Source organism: Sorex araneus, chromosome 4, assembly GCF_027595985.1.
Source record: "Sorex araneus isolate mSorAra2 chromosome 4, mSorAra2.pri, whole genome shotgun sequence".
NCBI classification, from domain to species: Eukaryota; Metazoa; Chordata; class Mammalia; order Eulipotyphla; family Soricidae; genus Sorex; species Sorex araneus.
In genome coordinates, this window is record NC_073305.1 from 17138639 (window position 1) to 17162172 (window position 23534).

The 23534-nt window shown below is 39.9% G+C and overlaps 1 protein-coding gene across 3 annotated transcripts in view; it reads right to left on the reverse strand.

Moving 5' to 3' along the window:
• The window catches only part of TBC1D5 (TBC1 domain family member 5), a 536851-nt gene that overhangs the window by 387552 nt on the left and 125765 nt on the right, over positions 1–23534 (reverse strand). For all 3 annotated transcript variants that reach the window (XM_055135278.1, XM_055135279.1, XM_055135277.1), the window contains exon 3: positions 14411–14613. The gene's annotated coding sequence lies outside the window, so the exon portion shown is untranslated. The remainder of the gene's footprint in view (positions 1–14410; positions 14614–23534) is intronic.

The following is a 23534-nucleotide window of genomic DNA, read 5'->3' on the forward strand; positions in this document are numbered from 1 at the left end:
ACAACCCTCAAGAGAAACTGCCCGGGCAGTGTCACGAGCGATTTCCAGCTGCCGGACTTCCACATCCCCCACTCCTGTGTCCCTGCCAAAGACAGGGCTTCTAAGCCCCAATTCTGCCCACCCTCCCATACTTCCTTGGCATACTTCCTCTGCTCATTGGCACAATGCTCTCCTCACCAGGGGCCTGGCGGAAACTTCCGGGAAGCTGCAGTGCTCTCTGAAGACAGTGCATTATGAATAGCAGATAAACAGGTTACCTGACCAAGTGGACACATGCTGGCTGAGACTCAATGTCACCCCAGTGATGGCCAATTCTACACATTTACTTGACCAGACTAAGAGAGGGCTGGGGATTGACAGGTGTGTGTGGGGAGGGGGGGAAGGGGGGAATAATCCTTTCAACAGAGAACTGGAAGGGGGCGGGGAAAACATGTACCCACCACGGGGGTGGGCATCATCCAATCTGGTGACGCCTGAATAGAACGGAAAGATGAAAGAAGGCCAAACTCACTCTCACCACTAGCGCTGAGACATCTGGATTCAAACCAAGATTAGACCAACGGTTGTCCACTGCAGGTCTGCCAGGCAGCGTGAGTCACATGGGTTAAGACTGGTTCAAGCCATGGATTTAATAGGTCCACCTCCCTCCTTGCCACTCCAATTCTCGGGCCTGGTGGCAGAATGAATTACACCACAGGTTTTCTTGACTTGCCAGCCAGTGCAATCACGGACTTCTCAGCCTCTAAAACCACATGAGGCAATTTCTAGACTATAAACTAATATGTTTAAAATATATATGTATCAAAATCATAACAGTATCATTCACATACGTGTAGTAGGTTCCATTTCTCTAGAGAACACTAATACAACCCATAATGCTAGTTGTCAGGTCCCCATAAATTGTTTCCTGGGTGCTCCTGGAAAACATCCCAAAGGATAATTGTGCCATAAGCAAGGACCAGTCACCCAACAGTCACTTTCCATAGCCTTTCTATGACTTCACCCCTCTTTGCCAGCCTCCGTATGGTATTTGAGGTCTGCTGGACTCATCTCCTCCATATTAAGCATGGACAGGCCTTAGCTGTCACCCATCCAGGAAGCATTACCTTCGCTCTGAGCTGTCCACTATAGACCATTCCAGATAGCTTGGCCCCTTCTCCTCCAGACCCCAGTTCCCACAGAGCCCTGAGCTTCCCTGTGCTCAAATGGCTGCCTTGCCAGGTACTCACTGCTGACAGTCTGCAGAATGCCAATTAATCAGTGAGCTGTGGCACAACGGGAGAAAATGCAAGGACAGTACTGTGGGTCTTCAGCTACCTTACAGCTCTGTATCTTTTCTCCCATTTTTCCCCCTACCTACTTTTTGGAGTTCTGGTTATAGGCTATACACCTAGCAGATCTCAGGGTTGCTCCTGGCTGACTGCTCAGACGTCATTCCCGGTTATGCTTTTTGAGGTGCCGAGACTAGAAACTGGGGTTCTCAGGGGCTGGAGCTTTAATACAGTGGGCAGGGCGCTTGCCTTGCATGCAGCCAACCCGGGTTCAATCTCTGGCATTATAGATGCCACCAGGAGTGATCCCTGAGTGCAAAGGCAGGAGAAAGCCATGAGCACTGCTGGATATGGCCCAAAATTTTGAAAAAGAGAAAGAAAATGGGGCTCCCTGTGCCAAGAACGCACCCTAGCCCACCGAGCTATCTCCTCAGATAGCTACCTTCCTTTATCCATGGGGGTCTGACACAAAACTGAAGGGGACTAGACAAGGAAACAAGTGACCCAGGTTCAATGAAAAGAAACTTCTCTCACAACTGAGGTGGCATCATCAGCTCTAGCTTTTCATTATTTTTCTAGAGAAGAGGTCGCTTCTGTTTATTGTACACCCAAGTGCTGGTAAGCCAAGTCTGGTGGAAACCACATCCCAGATGTGGCTGAACCCCTGCCAGAAAGACAGGAGGGTGATAACGGGAATACATTACAGGGCGCGGGGAGGGGAAACGGGACATAAAAACCTAAACACTGGAAGTAAAAGCAGAGCCAGAACACAAAATATCCTTATTCCGCAGCCTTCAGACTTAACAGACTTCATTCAAAACTTGACGTTAACATTCCTGAGTGATGGACGCCACTCAAGGCGGCTTGCCCACGCACAAATGAAAGCCTTCCCTTGGAGGGGAAATAGTTGCACCAAGTAACATTTTCACCTATCAAAAGGCCAGCCGTGTGGCACCACCTGCTCCGGGCACTTGAGGGTGGAGGCCATCACCAATAGTTCCAGCAGACTCGGCCAGAAAAGGGAGGGTGCAGAGAACAGAGAGCAAAGGGCCACCTCCACGGGGGTCGCCAGGAAGCTTCTCCCAACACGGGGACAACGTGCACTTTTGTGCCAGGAAAATGTAGAGAAAGAAAATACTTTTCTTGTCCTCCTTATAGTCAATTCAAAACTAGTAAAAGTAATACCTATAATTGAGTGCTAATATAAAGGAGAGAAGGAATGAACCAGAAAAATGAGAGTACAAATTCTCTGAAAGTAAAAGCAAAATACAAAATGAATGTCAACATTACTTGTACTTTAATTATATATACTATCTGCATTATATAATAGATAATACATACACACACACGCATATGGAGGAGAGAAGGATGAGAGAGATAGAAGAGAGATTAAGTCCCTGTCTTTATAAACATGATAAAAAATTTTTAGTAATATGGTTTTCCCATTAAGTACTATATGAAATAAATTTCCCTTAAAACTTCATTACAAACAAGTTTCAATGTGTTTGAGCATTACAAGCAGAACTCTTTACTTCATCTACTCTGATACATTTTGTTACCTACTAAATTGCCTATTTTTTTGATTTAACAACTTATTCTCCTACAATTTTTTATATGATGGTGGCAAAAAAAAAAGACATAAATGTGTGTGCTTGCAATTGTCTGATTTTAAAAACTGATCTTTACAAATACATCTCAATCTGAAAATCGGGTTGAAAGGAAATGGTGAGAAGCTTTAATCACACAAAGGAAATAAAAATGGATAAGGATTGAGGCAGTCTAGTGTACATTTTTGGTAATTTTAAACACAAGATAATTTCAATCTAGAAAGATGGTCTCAATTTCAGTTATAATATATTTTTAAAAAACAGCACACTATACCTCAGAGAATCTTCATGGTGGGATTTTTTTTTTTAACAACAACAAAAGGAAAAATTTCCCTTCCCTTATGTTGCATTTATTCAATTTGTGGACTCCTGCTGCAGGTGGTCCTAAAGACAATATCATAAAAGATTTCTAAAACAACATGGATAAATATGACCATATATTTAAAATTCAGGCAGTTTTTCAAAACTCTATTTCTATTCAGAGTGCCCAATTATCTACACTATATACACAGGCTGCAATACAAGCTATTATGATTGATTTTTTTTAAAACAAAAACACTAGCACATATATTCACAAAATGAATCTTATCTCCCTTCAAATCATCCATTTTGTTTAGCTATACATCAACTCCACTGGGGGGAGGGTGTTTTAAAGGCATCCCTAAAATACTCTGATTAATGGATTATGTATACATCTTCCCAAGGGGAATGCTTCAAAGGGAATAACACACATTTGAATAAATAGGCTCTGATATATTTGTTAAAATAACTCACCCCACTAATTTACAGTCACATGGGACACCAAAATAATCTATAAAAGTTGCAAACTCCTCTGAACAAAAGAATTTTTGTTTGAAATTTATGCATTCAAAATAAATCTTTCCTTACCACCCAACAGTAAGAAAATGGCAAGTGTTAAGGGATAGGAAGGTAAACATTATAAAGTCAAATAGGATGAAGGTCATCATATTTAAAAACATTTGAGAAAAAAAATCCTTCCCAACGCCAGGAAGTGTTCTGTAACCAGCAGCAACAATTTCACTGAGGAAAATCTCTGCAGTCTGCCCTTACAAGTTTCATGTGCTTTACAAGGCTTTGTTTCATCCTTTACTTTCAGTTAGAGTAATTAAAAGAGGTGCCTGCGAACAAACAATTCACCAAAAGCGGTAGCTCAATCATGAAATGATACTTCCCAAAAAGCAGAACTACCATCAATTATATTTTAACACTTAAAGGACAGCAATTTTGACTCTAATCCGCATAGTGTTTTGAAATGGGTATAATTAAAAAATGAACTTGTAATTACCATACATACATCTATATAACATACACACATTTTAAAATATGTATTTTACCTTAATCATTGTAATCTTTAAAACTCTTCCTAAAGTACTTTTTAAAATTTTCTAAAAATTTCTATGCAGGTATATAATTTTATCTTTGTCTGACATGAAAAAGGTATAAAACAAATACTTCTATCACAAACCTTGTATATTCAATGCTTTCAATCAAACCACTGCAATTAATATGAAATTCTAAATACAGAATATAATGCCACATAAATAGTATAACAGCCAAGTCCTGTCTCAGAAGCCATATGTTTTTTCCCATTGTTCAAAAAAAGGAGATGACTTCCCGTCACTTATGTTTCTGATTAGCAAGGTGATTTATGCCACAATCACTAAAAATGCCAGCAAGTGAATGAGAAAATGCATAGTGACTGCACCAGATGTGCACAATAAACAGGAATCCCATTGTAATCTCTGGTACTTAGTTTATATGAAGGTAATGTAGGAAACACTCTTGGATATGGCAAAGTCACTCTTTTTTTACATTTGACTATAAATGATATGAAATAAATTGTGTGTTTTATACTTTATGGCATGCATACATTGATAAATTAGGTACCGTTTTGTATCCCGACTTATCTACAAGACAAACCTGGCTAAGATCATGGGGATTAATTGCTTCAGAAGTGTGAAATGCAGCTTTTCCATTCTTTTCTGCACACTCAGTGAAGAAACAATGATTAATCACTGTTTAACTATTCTCTTGAGGATCTACAAGATTGCCAAAGCAGGACTTATCCTCATAAATCCAAAAAATACAGGTTTAGATTTGTTGCCAACAACTGAAAGAACATGAACTTAAACCCATTTGTTATCAGATTAAAACAATGTCAAGGTTTTAGAACCCTACTGGTACACAATTCACTTTTAATCGTCGATTTCATAGGAATTTAGATTAACACAAAAAATATAACAAAAGCACATGTATTTTAGAAAATAAGCATACTTTTAATCACAAAATATCCAGTCAAGTAACAATAAACAACATTCCACTAAACTTAAGTTGGTAACCTTCCCTAGTTACAAAAAACTTCAATTTATCAGTGCAATTTATAAAATTTTTAGAACATGCTACCAGATATTAAAACATTTTAAATGACTATTTTATGGGGGGGAAAATGGCTACTCATTTCAAGAAATTTTATTCCAGATAATTAGAGCTCAATGACATTATGTGGGCAAATTTAGTTCCAATAACACCAGCAAGTATATTTATAAACTGAAAACACAAAACTCCAACTATAGGCATATACATGATTTCAAAATATATGTAACATTTTAACAGAAATCCATAAGAACAACATTTCAAGCATATTCCAAATAAATTATCTTTCAGCCAATATTTAATACACACTGAAGAAATTAAGTAACTCCTAAGATGAGGCAAAATACTGTTCATCTCATTTGTAAAGCTTGGAATACATATTTTAATAAAGGAAATCTTATTCTATTTCAGTAAAATGTTAGTTTTATTAAAAAGTATCATAATGGTCACATCATTACCAATTAAAGATGTGCTTTAATTCCCTTTCAATGGGTTAACTGTTCACACACTGCAAAGTATTCATAAATGGTCATCACTTGAAGTTAAAAATTGAAATTTCTGTGTAAAGTAGAAATCCAGAGTCACCTCTCTCAAAAATCAAGGATCCATTTCCTATTTGTTTGATTGTGTGCTTTCAATTCATGATGCTTCTTTAAACTCTGCTGGGTACCACAAAACTAGCAAGAACTTCAAAGAAGAGTTGGAAAAACTACCGGTCAACTTCACTATACACTTAAAACTTTTAGGTAAAAGGGAAAACAGATTCTGTGCTTTCCAATCCACACGGGCTGATTCTTCATTATATGAAAACCAAAAGTACCATAGCTTGTAAATGTACAATGAAACACTTAGAAGGAAAGCAAGAAGGAGATGCGGGGTGGGGGGGGGCCCGCGGGGACGGGGTGTGGAGGGGAGGAGGCAGGAAGGGAGGGGGTGGGGTGGGGAGCTGACAGGCATGGAGGAACAGTTCTGTGACCCAGAGTGCTTGGCTACCCTGTGCTGGGGGGTTCAGTCCCAGCTGCGGGGCCACATGTCCTGTGCACAATCCTGGCAGCTCTGCTGTCGGCGACTAACCGCTATGCTGTCTGACTCTGGCACCAGGAGCCATTTCCAGCTGCGCCACGGTCAGGTGTGTGTGTAAGCTCAAGGAGGAGGACCCCCAGGAAGCACGGCAATTAAGCAAACAAGGTGCCAGCCCCACCTACAGGAATGTGCTCACATCCTGCTCACTGCAATGACACTGAAGGGAAAAGGGCCCAGGGGAGAAAATGAAGAAAAGTTAAAAACGAAAGCATCTAACCTTAGGAATTCTTCAGTTCACTGGGTACGTCCCACAAGGAAGACAACTACTAAATATCTTTTGATCAAATGAATAGCTGGATTCAGTCTCATCTGATTCTTATAGTTGATGACACTTGTCTATTAATAGAGAATTATCCTTTCATCTCTCCCTGTCCCCAAATACCTGTAGCACTGTAGCACTGTCATCCCGCTGTTCATCGATTTGCTCGAGCAGGTACCAGTATCTACCCAAATACCTACTTTCATAAAATTTTTCATATGCCAATGCAAAATATTTAAGGAAAAGCAATACTCAAAAATATACTATTAATATAAACCCTACTGATAATGTCTGTCTTGTTTCATTTAGAAAAACTACTAGAATGAAATTGGAAGTTCAAGAATACACGCCAAATTCAACTCATAAAGAAATACAGTGTGCCTACACCCTGGGCATTTGCACTTAAAATGTTGTAAATGAGTCTATTTTATAAGGGGAAATCACTCCATTATCCAGAAACCAAGACCCAAAAGATGAAATGGCAACCCACTGGAGAAATGTGTATGTGAGATCCAGGGAAGAGACTGTCTAAATACTGGAGGTAGTCAGAGCAGCAATACAGTGGTTAGAGCATTTGCCTTGCAAATGGCTGACCTGGGTTCAATCCCTGGAACCCTACACGGTTCCCCAAGCCTTCCTGGAGTGGTCCCTGAACACAGAGCCAGGAGTCAGCCCTGAGCACCAGGTATGTCCCCAAAGCAAGACAAACAAAAATGTCAATATTTAATGCTATTTAACAGTACATCAGCTAAGAACACAGTAAAGGAGTTGGATACCATTTGTCTCTGAAATGGAGAATTCCCTAGGTACTCTTCCCAAAGTTATCGAAGGAAATACCTCTCTGCAAAAAGACTTATTTCACCGATTAGGAACATACCAAAGAAATTAAAGAAAACTTTTATAATTATTGCTTAAGTGGGAAGCAATAAGTTAGAACCAGAATGTAGGGAAAATCAAAATAAGATATTAAAAAAACACCAAACAGAAATCGGGCGAGAGAACACTGGGTAAGAAGGGACCTGCACTGTATGCAACTGACACTAGTTTGATCCCTGGCACCACATGTTCTCCCCTTACCCCAGCGGGGTGACCTGGGTAATCCTCAGCACCACTGGACCTGCACGGCACCACATTCTATTTGAACTCTGGTCCAACTAACCGAGAATCAACCAGACGGGTATCTTGGTCTCCTGAATATTGCTTTGTAGATGCCCTCAGGATGCCCTGCCCCCCACTCCACCCCAAAAAGGCAAAACACAAAAATATATCTTATTCCTAACTATCACTGGCATAGATGGAAGTGTTGCCAAAGTCAAATACCAAGTACACAGAACACCAAGCAACAACAAACGTGCTGATTCTCGGTGTGTCCTGTGTGAGAATGAGAACATACCATCTCAAAATGCCTTCCAGTTCCATGCTAGTTTTAGAAGAAAATAAGGCCTTGGAAGGGCCAGAAATCAATTGTTAGAAAGACTCTAGGAAGTCACCAAGGAGATCCCATTGCTGTCTCGAGCAGTCAATTCATAGTCAGTCTGTAACTTCATCTCTCAGCAAGACCTGTGCCAAAATGAAAAACCACCTTCTTGGCCGTGAAAGCTTTCCATCATTTACCTGTGAAAAACTAAGGCGCGCCGACGCGCATGTGCACTCACTCTCGGGCTCTCCGGGTGGCTCTGTCTCACCGCCCGCGTTCAGTGCTCTGGAATCGCTGTGTGTGGCTGTTGGTCAAGGGCAGGCGACAGAAGGAAGGCCAAACTGGTTGCTCGATCAGTTTATTTCATTCTCTCTCCCTGCTTCTGTCCCGGTTCTGGATCTCTCTCTGGATCTTCTTCTATCTCTGGATCTTCTTCTCTCTCCCCTGTCTTCTTCTTCTGTTTCCCTCTCTGCCCCACAGTCTTAGTTTATATAGCAAATTACATAGGGCAGTAGCACAAAGGTGGGTTTAACATCAACAAATCAACAAAGAAGTGTAAGACCATTTCTTGAGGAGATTAACAAAATCTCATCTAAGGAAATCTCATCTAAGGAGATCCGCTCAAGGGTGTGATTCCAAACAAGGGTGTGTCAGGGTGTGAGCTAGTGTAATCTGCTTAAATAGTTATAGTAAATCAACTTCCAATATTTCTAGCATTGTCATTCTGTATGAGCACAGTAAGAGATATAAAGTTTGGTTCTTCCTGAGGACATCTCACTATACATTCCAGACCACAGTCCTGAGGCCAGGTTAGTCTTCCTAACCCCAGCAGGGTCCTAGTCTTGTCGTTGCTTTTGGATCATGACAGCATTTGTCTGTGACCATGCTCTCAACTTATAGTTGAGTATTGTGGCGCTTTGGCCTGGCCCATTTCAATGCCAGGGTAGCTCACAGCTTGCCCTGGGTCCATTCTGTCCCTCATCGGGACCCTGCTTTTGGGGTGCTAGGAAAGCAGATGCCCGGGAGTAAATATTATTGGAGTCAATCAGCTCCCAAGTTACAAAGCATAATATTAACAGTCTTCCTGTGACCATACAGAAAGGACAACGCTCTAAGGTAAACTAAGCTCCCTGCGGCAAGACTAAAAGGACAAACCCCATGTTATCCTACATTCACCCTCAGAGGTTTCAAATATTCTGCAAGGCAAATGAGTTTTCCTTCCATGAACATGACTTCCCTTGACCTTTAAGTCTAAAAAGTTTGATTGTTAGCTGTGAGCTTATCAAATATTTTATTTGATAACTCTTTATTTCATTAAGATGTGTTCTCCCTATACTCGGTGTATAATCATGCGTGGATGTCAAATGTTTTTCCCCATCTGACATGATGAAAGGAGCATCTTCTTTTTATTCTTCATGTTGGTTACTGTGGCACATTCCAATGATTGATATGCAGATGCTGAACCATGATTCCATCCTTAGAATAAATCCCACTTAATCAGTGTTAAGATCTTTTTAAAATATTGCTTAATTTAGTTCATTTCAGTTTGTTGAAGATTTTTGCATCTGTGTTCATCAGGGGCAGTGATCTGTAATTTCCTTTTCTGGTTTTTGTCTGTTTTTGCCTGGTTTTTGTCTGGATTTGTTATCTGGACAATAATGGCTGGCTTCTCTCAATGAGTTTAGAGTATTCTCTTCCTTTTACTTTGTTGGAAGCATGAGAGAAAGCTGGTATTAATTCTTCTTTAAAAGTTAGGCAGAATTAAAGTCTGAGGAAATAGCACAGGGATTAAGGCAATTGCCATGCACGAAGCTGACCCTTCCTTGATTTTGCCACTGCACTTGGTATCCTGAGCACCACCAGGAGTGACCCCCTGAGCACAGAGCACGGCCTGAGTACTGCCGAGTATGGCCCAATCCGCAACACACCAAACACACACACACACACACACACACACACACACACACACACACACTTTGGTAGAATGAACTCAACTTTTTTTTTCGCCCTCTGCCTGTTTTTTTTAATGAATCACCATGAGATACAGTTACAGACTTACAAATTTTCATGATTACATGTCAGTCATACAACGATCGAGTACCCATCCCTCCACCAGTGCCGATTCTCCACCACTAATGTTCCCAGTATCCCTCCCGCCATCCCCCACCCCAACCCACCCCCTGCCTCTGTGGCAGGCACATTCCCTCTTTCTCTCTCCTTTTGGGTGTTACGGTTTGCAATACAGGTACTAAGTGGCCATCATATTTGGTCTACTATCACCACACATCTCCCATCCCGAGCAGCCTTCCAACCATCATTTACTTAGCGGTGCCTTCTCTATCCTAGCTGCCTTTTCCTCCCAGCACTTGAGAGCAGCTTCCAAGCCATGGAGCAATCCTCCTGGCCCGTACCTCTACTATCCTTAGGTGTTAGTCTCCTATTCTGTTACTTTATATTCCATAAATGTAAACTCAACTTCTAATAAAGCCATCACAAGCTAAATATAGCTCTGTTTTAGGTTCTTAGTTTCTGACTCAAATCTTTATTTTACTCTTGCTAGGCTAAAGATTTCTAAGATTGTTTATCTGAGTTTTCTTTTTTCTTTATATACTCATTTATAGTCATGAATCTTCCACTTAGAACTGCTTTTGCTGAAGCAGATTAGGGATGACTTTTTTTTTTAATCTTTTTTTTTGTGTAATTCTGTATGTTCAAACATTTCAATACAGATATTGTATTTATAATGAAAATATTGCAATTTATTAAAAAGATAAAATGCACTTAAAACTAATGTGTGTTGGGGCTGGAGTGATAGCACAGCGGGTAGGGCATTTGCCTTGCACATGGCCAACCCGGGTTCGATTCCCAGTATCCCATATGGTCCCCTGAGCACGGCCAGGGGTGACTCCTGAGTGCAAAGCCAGGAGTGAAAAAAATAAAATAAAATTAATGTGTGTACACAAAGTACACAATTTTGAAAGAGGATCTGGATTATTCTAAGTTAATGAATGGGATCTAAACAATTTAAAAGTATATATATATGTATATATATACTTTTGTACATTTAACTTGCTAAAGATGTGGAAAAATTAGAATGGTTGTACATGGAGTTGGAGGTGTCTTAGATAATAGATAACAGTCCCAATTTATTTTTAGCATATTTTACATATATATGTATATATATACATACATCATACATATGTATATATATGTACATATATATATATATATATGATTTGTCAGTGCCATACATCAAATCCAGAACCTCACATATGCAAGGCAAGTACCCTACTGCTGAGCCACATGCATGGCTCAAAATGCTTTAAACCAACAATGATGTGAGGACAACATATATACACAGTTTACACAAAATGAGCAAGAAGAAATTTAAAATATATATATGCATATATATATATTCATGCAAATGTGTATTACTATAATGGATAAATCTGAGATTCTGAGATCTGACCATGTATACTTATGTTGCCACTATAGAAGGAACAAATAGTATTCTGATTTTCCCCATAATTAACCAGTTCTTTCAATGAAATAATCTGACAACTTGTTGTGAATGGGGGAGAGAGTTGAAAACCCAGAAGAGATGTAGAAAATAAGACACTAATCTGAAGCAGAAAACAAACTGCCTTACTCCATTCAATTTTCCAACAAGTCAGTAATGAACAATATGTAAGTGATCTACAGTATCGTTTTTGAAATTGGAAAGACAATCTATTACTGAATAAAGAAATAAAATTAGTTATGAGCACCAACATGCATTAAATAAAAGGTACCAAAAATAATATAGAGCACAAAAGCACAATTCAGTTACTTTTAGTAAGAATTATATCAACTTCATTGTTTTATTGGTACATTTATACCTCTGGGAAAAGGCTCACAGATGCAGAATTTTTTACTGTGGATTATGCTAAAAATAAATTGGGACTGTTATCTATTATCTAAGACACCTCCAACTCCATGTACAACCATTCTAATTTTTCCACATCTTTAGCAAGTTAAATGTACAAAAGAGAGCAGGTGGTAGAAAGAGAGGGAAAGTAGGAGAAAGGAAGGAAGAGACAGTGGGAGGAAATGGAAGGAAGGAAGAAGGAAGAGCAGGAAGGAGGGAGGGAGGGTGGGAGGGGAAGAGAAGATAAGGAGGGCGGTCTTTCCTGAGCCAAGAGCTAGAAGTCTGTTGGTGAGAAAATATTTCTAAAGCTCCACTGAAGGGGCTGGAGCGATAGCACAGCGGGTAGGGCGTTTGCCTTGCACTCGGCCGACCCGGGTTCAAATCCCAGCATCCCATATGGTCCCCTGAGCACCGCCAGGGGTGATTCCTGAGTGCAGAGCCAGGAGTGACCCCTGTGCATTGCCAGGTGTGACCCAAAAAGCAAAAAAATAAATAAATAAATAAAGCTCCACTGAAGGCTCAGTTAAAATAAGGAGAAAACAATGAAAAATAAACAAACAACAACAAAAACGGAAGCTAGTTAACAGGGAAGATAGAAAGAAGCAGATGAGAAATCTATTTTATGTAAATCTTTAAATGTACTTGCATCAAAGTAGTTATTTTATGTAAATCTTAAAATGTACTTGCATCAAATGAGTTCTGAAATGTATATCCTGTAACAAAAGTAGTTTTTGAAATGAACTTTTTACTTTATCAATTTATCACTGATTTACAGTTTTATGGACTTCTAGGAGATTAGCTCTGTCCACCTATATGCGTAGATGTTACCATTTCTACAATTTTAACAAAGAAAAGATCTATCCCAAATGGTCATGGTTATCAGAACTGAACATTCTGACACAGAACTGTGCTGACATAGCAGGAGGGTGTCGGTGGGACACTCGTGGAAAAACCTGGGTCTTCTAGTGATGAGTGTACTCATGAAATGATTTTAAATAATGTATGCACGGAAAGTATAATTAACAGTATTGTAAATCCAGTACCTCAAAAAACTGGTTTAAAAAAAAGATGATCACAGAGTGAATGTTGTATTATCCTCTCCGCCCACCCCCCCAACCCCCCAAAAACTACTCACATGAACTCTAAACTCCCTATTAGGATATTAAGAGTGAGGCCTAGATCAGAGGGTCGGGTCACTGTGAATGAGGTTAGTGCCCTTAGAAGAAAATACTCGAGTTCCCGTATCCCTCCCAGGTGAAAAAGAACATGGCTAGAAGAGAATCCAGAAAGCATGTCCTTGGCACACACTAAATCTACTGAGCACTATCTCCAGCCCACTGTAGGATAACATGGGGTTTGTCCTTTTAGCCTTGCTGCAGGGAACTTAGTTTACCTTAAAGCAATGGCCTTTCTATGCGAACACAGGAAGACAGTTAATAATATGCTTTGTAACTTGGGAGCTGATTGACTCCAATAATATTTACTCCCAGGCATCTGCTTTCTCCACTCAGTTGCCCTTAGTTCCTAGCACCCCAAAAGCAGGGTTCCAACGAGGGACGGAATGGACCCAGGGCAAGCTGTGAGCTACCCTGGCATCGAAATGGGCCAGGCCAAAGCACCACAATACTCAACTGCAAGTTGAGAGCACGGTCATAGACAAATGCTGTCATGATCCAAAAGTAACAACGAGACTAGGACCCTGCTGGGGTTAGGATGACTAACCTGGCCTGAGGACTGTGGTCTGGAATATATAGTGAATGTCCTCAGGAAGAACCAAACTTTAAGTCTGATATATCTCTTACTGTGCTCATACAGAATGACATTGCTAGAAATATTAGAAGTAAATTTACTATAACTATTTAAGCAGATTACTAGCTCACACCCTGACACACCCTTGTTTGGCTCCCACCCTTGAGTGGATCTCCTTAGATGAGATTTCCTTTGATGAGATTTTGTTAATCTCCTCGAGAAATGGTCTTACACTTCTTTGTTGATTTGTTAATGTTCAACCCACCTTTGTGTCACCAAACCTATGTAATATGCTACATAAACTAAGACTGGGGAGCACTGACAAGAGATAGAGACAGAAGAAGACAGAAGAGACAGAGAAGGAGACACTTGAGAGGACGCAGGAGAAGAACAGAGAAGACACAGAAGCAGAGACAGAGAGAGGTCGGAAGAGACCAGAGGAGAGACTACAGAGGCAGAGAGACAGACAGAAGAGAGCACAGCGGCACACACAGAAGCAGAGCACAAGGAGGAGCTGTCCCGATCTGGTCCTTACACAGGGGCTTGAGAGCACCAAACTCGAGAGCAGCGTGTGCGAGAGAGAACTGCCCCAAATGCCCGCAGACAACAGAACAACACGACACATCATTGCGTCTCCCCCTCCCGCGTACGCCGCCTTTGTAATTTTTTACAGCTCACAGCATTCCATTTTTCACTATGAATTTAAATTAAAAATATGCTTACCTTTCAATAGGACTTTACTGGTCCGCAAATCTGACTGGCACTGGAAAACACATGCTCCTGTTGTGGGTCAAAGAGGACTCCAGTCTCGGGTCAGCAGAGGTTTCCAAACACACACCTTGGTTGGCAGATAACGAGTAAAGAAGAAGCAAGAATCGGAGACCACCTGAGCTCTTCAATTGAGCTGCTGGAAACACAGCAAAGACCTGGAAAAAAATAAATAAAATTGTTTTAAATATTCCCATTCCAAAAGAAACCCTAAGCCAAACAATGCAAAAGTCAGACTGAAGAAATGCACGACATGATATTTTAAGTGCTTAGGAACCAGTACTAGCCTACTCATTAGTCACTCTTTCTGTTATCTATTTTAACTCCTAATGACCAAGGGAGTCATTTTATAATAAAAAATATAATAAGAGGCATTATAAAACCAAACATCCAAATCCTTTAATATAAAACAACCTGTTAGAATTGTTTTACGGAGATGACATAAAAGTGCTCAAATAGTACAGTATTCTAATTCATAACAAAATAATATCAAGTATTAAAATCACATAAATTTTAAAAGGGAAATTTGACATTTGGAAACAAATGTGAAAATTTTCATTGAAAATACCTTCCAAAGCACTTAATAAAATGTAACATTAAAATGCAGACATATCAGTATGGCAAGTATATAATAACTGTGAATGAAAAATTAATTCCCATAGCCTTTTTGTCTGGAGAAAAATTATAGCAATATAGTTACACAAATCATATATGACATAGGTATCACTAAACAAATCTGCAAGAACACTAACTTTCTTATATGGCTATTTAAGAACTCTAAATAATAAATTACTAAATATATATTAACAGTCTCCTCTAGGTTTCCACCTCTATTAGTTTACTTCTAATAACCTTTGTAGTGCTTACTGGTGACTCATATGTACAAAAAGACAAAAGCAGCTAGGAAATGGAAAATATAAGTAAACAACATAATACTAAAAAAATTACAAGTATTATTATTATAACCTAATGAGACACAAATGATATTACTCAAGTCACATTTTTGCATCAGATGTTACTAAAATCAAATAAACGAGGTACACTTCCTAAAGAACGGGGAAAAACACTAGAATTGCTCTCTAGACAGATTTATAGAAACTGTTGTATGCCCTTCTATTGAACAATTCATGTTTTGCTTGCCAAATAAATAAGAATTGTCGGGGCACTCAAACTTGAATGGTAGTTACAGTTAGGTTTAAAACACTTACTGAGGTGTGCAGTTATATGACCAGAATTTTATACTATATGTTAGCTAACTACGCACTCAAACTTTAGTGGTAGGTAAGTAAGGTTTAAAACACATATACAGGTATGCTGCTAAACTCCCAAAATGTCACACTGCATGTTAACTATGTTACAAAAATTTTATTTTAAGATGGCTCTGCACAGCTGAGTGCCAAATATCTTTCACCAATTCCAACGTGCGCATAACTGATGGATGAACTGTGACCTATATCATCACACGGCTATCCCACCTCTGTTCAGACAATGGTTATCCCGTCAGAAAGCAGAAGAGTAACTGAAAGAGAAAGTGGCACTATAATCAGTGTCCAAACTAGTTGTAATCCGTTGTTTCTAAATACCTATTTTATATCTAGTAAACTGTATGCTTCCTACACTGCTAGGGCCTTGAGTTACTCTCCGGTCTTAACCAAAAGTAGCCAATAAAAGAACCCACTGATACATCATCAGAAAAACAAGAAAGGTGAATAAAGAGAAGATAACAGACAGAATGGGAAACCTGATGACTATCTGCAGGAAGATAATGAGAAACAACTAGACTGCCTCCACATTCATATGCAAAAGGAATGTTTACCATGTTTCACTGAAAGGATATACCAGTTCTTTTTCTAGTCATTCTCTTAGGAATTGCATAAATATTGAGAAATCTAGAAATAGACACACACATGCACATATAAAAATTATTGTCAGTGTATAAGTTACTGCTGTCCTGGGACTGCAATAATTTATGTAACATCTGTTTTCATATTTTTTTAATTTTTCCCCTAATTAACATGCATATTTAACACATAAATGCTCAGACCACCTCTTTTTTTTCTGCTGACTGTGCCTCTTTATTTTTGAAGTTGTGCACTCCTATAGAGAATTCACAAAAGATGGAAACCAAACTCTGACTGGAAACACTAATTCTGAAACAAAACAACAGTGCCAAACCAATTTTGAAGAAAATAGTAAAGTCTTAGGCATTTCACAAGGACATTTCAATCAGCCAACGATAGTCATGTAGTCCATTAAGGTCCAAATACCAAAAGCAACATGAAAATATAATTCCAACAATAAATTAAGCTTCCCAATTCCTGTTTAATTTTTATAAGAACTGAGAATATTATTATAAAGCCTATAATTTCTTACCAGAAGTTTCAGGTGTACTTAAAATTTTACATTTTAGCACAGCAGGTAGGGCGTTTGCCTTGCACACGGCCGACCTGGGTCCGATTCCTCCACTCCTCTCAGAGAGCCCAGCAGGCTACCGAGAGTATCCCACCCTCATGGCAGAGCCTAGCAAGCTACCCGTGGCATATTTGACATGCCAAAAACAGTAACCACAAGTCTCACAATGGGGACGTTACTGGTGCCCGCTTGAGCAAACTGATGAACAACAGGACTAGGACAGTGCTACAGTTCAGTGCTAGCTAAGGTAGATGAAAACATTCCATTCAGTAAACACCAAAGGGTATGTAACCAGCCACACCTTTCAATCCGAAACTTCAAGTACTTGCTGAGAAGAAAAAAGAGGAAAGTGTTTACTCTAAAGCTTGCTCAAGAATAATCAACTTCTGAGAAGCTCTTAATTGGTATTGGTAAAGTCAAAATTCAAAATGCTACTAATGGTTTTATAACAAAATAAGTAAACATAGAGGCCGATCAAACATAGACCCTGCACCAAAGCATTCCCATGCTCAGTTATGTCAACACTGTGCCTCCATATGCATCACATCACTTTAGTATCATCATCATATAACTTTAATTGGCTAGGTACATATACTTTCATCTATAATAATAATAAACACTATTCAATAGCCAACCAAATACAAAACTACAGACCAGATAAATGTATTCAAAATTGCGGAAAGAACAATGAGATTTTATAACAGGAGTTTTGATTTAGCCTTCGGGTCAGCAAAGAACTAAGGAAGAGTCCTTAGGCTGAGATCTGAACATTGATTCTCTCCTGGGACTCAGCAAACACAATGGTCAAAGGGCAGTTAAGAGGCACGCACATCCAACGCCAAGAAAGAGTAGAGAGGCAAACCACAGCGAAAGAGGCAATGTTGGACAAACAAAAGGAGGCATAAACTCTCCCAAAAGAAAAACTGGAAGAAGTTTTTAAATGAGATACGATAATCAATTACATTTTAAAAATAACAAATTTGGCATTATTTGAGGAGAGGGGCACAGGAAGCAGAGAAGGAGTCAGATGCGCTATGATAGCAGCTGAGACTGGGGTTTCTTAAACTTTTCCACTGGCGACCCATTTCCGTCAGAGAAATTTTTATGTGGCCCGAGGCATAAGGGCATATAAACAGGCATATAAATTAGGCAATGAACTGATAATAAATCAAACATGTTTTTCTTTCAAAGAATTTTTCCATGTTTCCCATATTCAGTTATGCAGCTGGCAGTCCACAATGTAAGCACCTAATTCTTAGACTAAGAAGAGAATAGTGAAGACAGAGGAAAAACAGAAAGCCAAGTACGGAACAAAAACCAACAGAATTTGGTGGAAAGATTTGGTGTCACAGGGGATGGAGACAGAGAACAAATTCATTAACTGCCTCTGGAAGATCCGCAGCTGGCGGAAAGAGTCCAAGTTGAGAATCGGACATGTTAAGGTACCACCTGTCGGATATTGAAGTTGTCAGAGATATTTCTGTAGAAATAACTGGAAGCAAAAGAAAAGTCAAGTGGAAGAAGGGCCTGGGATCTGTTTCAAATTTCTCAAGATATGGATAGCTAAACAAAAAACAAAAAACCTATTTTCTCATTTCTTCACACAATCAGTATCTTTCCTTCCTTTCATATATTCAATCATACAAGAATAGGAAAATGTTAATCGCTAAAAGTAACTTTATAAACTCATTTAACCTATTACTGGTTCATTACATAAGGCACATTTGCCTTAAGCTGGTAAGTCCCCACTTGGGACAGAGACAGTGCAGTGGTAAGGTGTCTGTCTTGCACGCAAGTTGGCTCACTCCCCGGTACCACATATCGCCCGCCATGCGTGACAAGGAGTGTGCCCTGAGCACAGAACCAAAGAAAGCCACAAGCACAAGCAGGTGTGGCCCAGAAACTGAAGAATAAAAACAAACATAGTAGTTACCACTTATTAGGATGTCTATTCTGGGTCAGAACTATGAAAACATGATTCTCTTTAAAATAATGTACAGCAGATCATTCCTCTTCAAAATAACCTTATAATTTAACAACTATCATGGTCACTTTCCAGAGGAAAACAATGAACTTCAGTGAAGCCTAAGAGCATAATACCTGCCAATGATAGAGCCATACTTCCAGTCCACGGTTATCCAAGCCAAGAAACTATGGTCTTTTCACTAACAAAGGAAGACAGCACGTATAATGCAAGACACTAGGTTTCCGGTTCACTCAGATCAACCCTAGTCTTCACCCACCGGGAAAGAACAGATGCTATCAGAGGAGCCAGAAGCCAAGCCTGCTCGCTGCTCTGCCACTCAGAGTGAGGCAGGCCTTGGGCGGACTTCACTGGACCTAATCCCGAACTGGAGGCAAAGCCCTCTGCTCCAGCTAGCTGCCAGCGGCCTCCACACCCAACCCGCGCCATACAAACAGGTCCGCACGCCACAGCTCCCGAAGCACAGAGCCATGACAGATCAACTCACCCAATTCCATGCCACTCGGTTATTCTTGCTGTCATTGGGACTCTGGGGGCAGAGAAGAGAGCAACTCCATCAGCATCTTCCAGCGGTTCAAAGTACAGAGACTCATCCTCTGCACAGCAAGAACACTAGAAAGCCAATAGGAAAAGGACGCAGGAGCCCACCAAGCTCCATGAGCAAAACACAGTATCGCCGAAGACATATAACCAACACCAGTATCTCCGAGGATGATGTCTCCAGTGACATTATGATGAGGATGTTCAATGGGTTCAAAGAAATAACAGTATAGGGGCTGGAGCGATAGCACAGCAGGTAGCGCGTTTGCCTTGCATGCGGCCAACCCAGGTTCGATTCCCAGCATCCCAGATGGTCCCCTGAGCACCACCAGGGGGAATTCCTGAGTGCAGTCAGGAGTTACCCCTGTGTATCGCCAGGTGTGACCCAAAAAAGCAAAAAAAGAGAGAAAGAAATATAGTACAAAGTACAAGAAAGTATAAGGCTCAAAAATTTTTTAAATGAGTACAACCAGAAAAGACAGAGGTAAAAAGAACATGGTAGATGATACAGAAAAAGTCAAGAGAAGCTTTGAACAGCAGAATAACACAAGACGAGCAAAAGACTGGGGAGCTCTAAGATGAGAAGGTGGAAAGTGCTAAGAAATAGCAGAAAATCAAAAATAGTCTGAAAAGAAGTGAACAGCATACAAGAGAACTATGGAATGAGTTCAAGACGAATATGAGAATCACTGGAATCCCTAAAGAACAGGAAGGCAAATATGATAAAAGAAACAATAGTTAAAATAAAACAGCAATAAGAATTTCCCAGGGTTGAGGATTATAGACACCGAGATTCAAGAAGCCTTAAAGGTCCCAGAGTAAATAGACTCAACTAGGAAAACTTAAAGACACGTGGTACTCAAGATGCCAAAATCCAAGACAGAGACAATACTGATAGCAGCCAAGATCAAAACAATTCCATGAAAAGGAAAACCATAAGATATAGAGCAGGTCTATCATATAACACCCTGAGAACCAGTACAGAATGGAGGGAGACAGACAAAAACTCAATGAGGGGCTGGAGCAATAGCACAGCGGGTAGGGCATTTGCCTTGCACGCGGCCAACCAGGGTTCTATTCCCAGCATCCCATATGGTCCCCTGAGCACCACCAGGAGTAATTCCTGAGTGCAGAGCCAGGAGTAACCTCTGTGCATTGCCGGGTGTGACCCAAAGAGAAAAAAAAAAAAACTCAATGAAATGAACACCTCTGGGGCCTGCGTTACTTAGTAGGATACTCATTCCTAAGGCTGGGCAACGGGCAGCCTCACATTTTAGAACCAAAAATCACGTGTATCTACATGGTTGTTTCAGTTCACTAACTCAACAGAAGGACAGAAATTGATTTAGATGATTAATGCCAGTTCTTCCTATTCAGAAGGGTAATCTGTCAATGCAACTTTCAAAATCACGTTTACTCCGGTCCCCTACCTTGGCTGTTGCAGTGACCAGTGACAGGCACACTTGGTGGCAGGACACTTCACTGTGCTGCTCACACCATTGTGTTTGCCAGAGTGCAAACACTTTGGCCACAGTGCTTGTCTCGCTGGAGTGCTGAGCACAGTCATACTCTTGCTAGGTGCTCCCTGGGGTCCAAACCTTTACTTGTGGTGCCTACATACACTTGGCTATGCATCAAGGCGGCAGCCTGTGGCAGAGCTGGGGTCCCCGATGGCAGAGACCATGGACCTGCACTCCAAGGGTACCCCACAAAATCCTTTTAAAGCACTCACATATTAGAAGAAAAATTATTACCAGGGCCTCACACTGCAGTAAAATTTATAACAGCAACTTTAAATGCCCGTAAGAAAAGTGTTCTATTCCATTCAAAGGTTATAAATTGGTGAAATTAAAAGCTTGAAATAATAAAGATGATATATGCCAAATTTTTTAGTTTATAGCCAAGGTCTGATTCCAAAACTTAGTGATCTGATTTTTGATCGTGGAAATTCAGCAAATCTCTGACAACTGGTTTTTATACTCCAAAGGTAGAGGCTTAGTAAGGCCCTTTATTAAGTCTTGGGATATTTTAAAAAGGAAAATGACCCTAAGTCAAGCCTCCATGAAATGATCTTTGAAGTCTTTTTTGTTTATCTTAACAGCTATTTATCTTGCCCAAGTTAACAAAAGGAGATGTGGCAGTATGCTCATGCTTAACTACAACACTCCTAATAAGGAATGACTTCAAAGGGGTTCGCTGAAGGTTTCAAAAAGGCTAGTAACACCTTTTTAATATGATGTCCTGTAGGGTCCTCCTTAGCACTCTGTTTTGAATCATTCTCATAGCAGAAATAATCCCTAATGACTTGTTATCTAATCCAACACCATTGCTATTTTTAAGATGTAATAGCCTAAATATTCATTGAAATCATTCAGATATATCATTACCTAAAGGTTAGCAATATTTAAAAAGTAACTTTAAACTTGTAACGCCCTTTCTGTGCAACACCTCATGACACTAATTTCTCAGTTCATAGCAATCAGGGTAGAGAAGCATTTCCTAAAACAGACTCTTCTATACTTTAAAAATGTCATTTCCTTTGATTCCCTCAACAGCTTATTCTAAAAGTCTTATTATCGTTATTCCCACTTATAAAGTACTTCAGGTATTGTTAGGCAAACATTTACCATGACTTAGTCTAAAAAAATCTTAGCATTGGAAAAAACCCGAGTGCCCGAGAACAGATGATTGGTTAAAGAAACTTTGGTACATCTACACAATGGAATACTATGCTGCTGTTAGAAAGGATGAAGTCATGAACTTCGCATATAAGTGGGTCAACATGGAAAGTATCATGCTAAGTGAAATGAGTCAGAAAGAAAGAGACAGACATAGAAAAATTGCACTTTGTTATAAAATAACAAAATGGGAGACTAACACCCAAGAATAGTAGAAATAAGTACCAGGAAGTTTGCTCCATGGCTTGGAAGCCGGCCTCACATGCTGGGGGAAAAGGCAGCTCAGATGGAGAAGGCAACACCAAGTAAAGTGTGGTTGGAGGACCCGCTCAGGATGGGAGATGTGTGCTGAAAGTAGACTATAGATTGAACACGATGGCCACTCAATACCCCTATTGCAAACCACAACACCCAAGGAGAGAAAGAACAAAAGGGAATGCCCTGCCACAAAGGCAGGGTGGGGTGGGGAGGATGGGATGGGTGGGGAGGGATACTGGGATCATCGGTGGTGGAGAACAGGCACTGGTGGAAGGATGGGTTGAGCATTGTATGGCTGAAATACGAACATGAAAATATGTAAATCTGTAACTGTACCCTCACGATGATTCACTAATAACAAAATTAATACATTTTTGAAAATTACAGTAAAAATAAAAAATATATATTAGCATCTAAACTCGTGTCCGTGAGACTTCACACGTTATATCCTATATACCAGTGTGGACTGCTGCTGGTCTACGGGTGGAAACAAACCAAATCCACTGTGCTACATACCAAAATGTGTTGAAGTATAGCGATGAATAGTCTAAAAGTCATGTGGTAAATGAAAGTGGTTTCTTTATCTGAGCAGAGTACCTCAAAAAAAAAATCTACCATTGAGAGTGATGTTTCTGTCCCTATTAACATACATGGGCCATGAACTCAGAACATTAAAATCTGTGATTCAATGTATGGAGACACTGATTTCTCTGACTTACCTTTACTCTGAAACACATTATCCTTCTGATGTGGTACTAAATGAGAACTCTGAAAATATATCTAGCTCATCTCCATACTTCAGTCAATGTGAAATGCCTTCATTTAAGATTCAGTCTTCTAAATGACAAATTCCTAAATAATTTTCAATGCTGTCCTTGACAGACCATCATTTGTTTACAGCTGAGACGCAGATATTTGTTACCGGCATTGCTTCTCAAATATCTCCTGTAGGATAACATTGATTTGTCTTTTCTGCCTTACCGCAGGGAGCTTAGGTTTATTTGGGTCACTCCCATTACAGTGCTCCCATTCCTCTGTGTTTATTTGTGACTTCTTTCTTTGTGCTCTGTTGACTTGTAAATATTATTTCCCCTTCTCTTAAGTCTTTTGCATAGTTTATTCAGAGCAATATCCTTTTTTGTATGGGCACAAGAAGACAGTTAATGCTATGCTTTTGTAACATGAGAGTTAATTGACTCCAAATGAT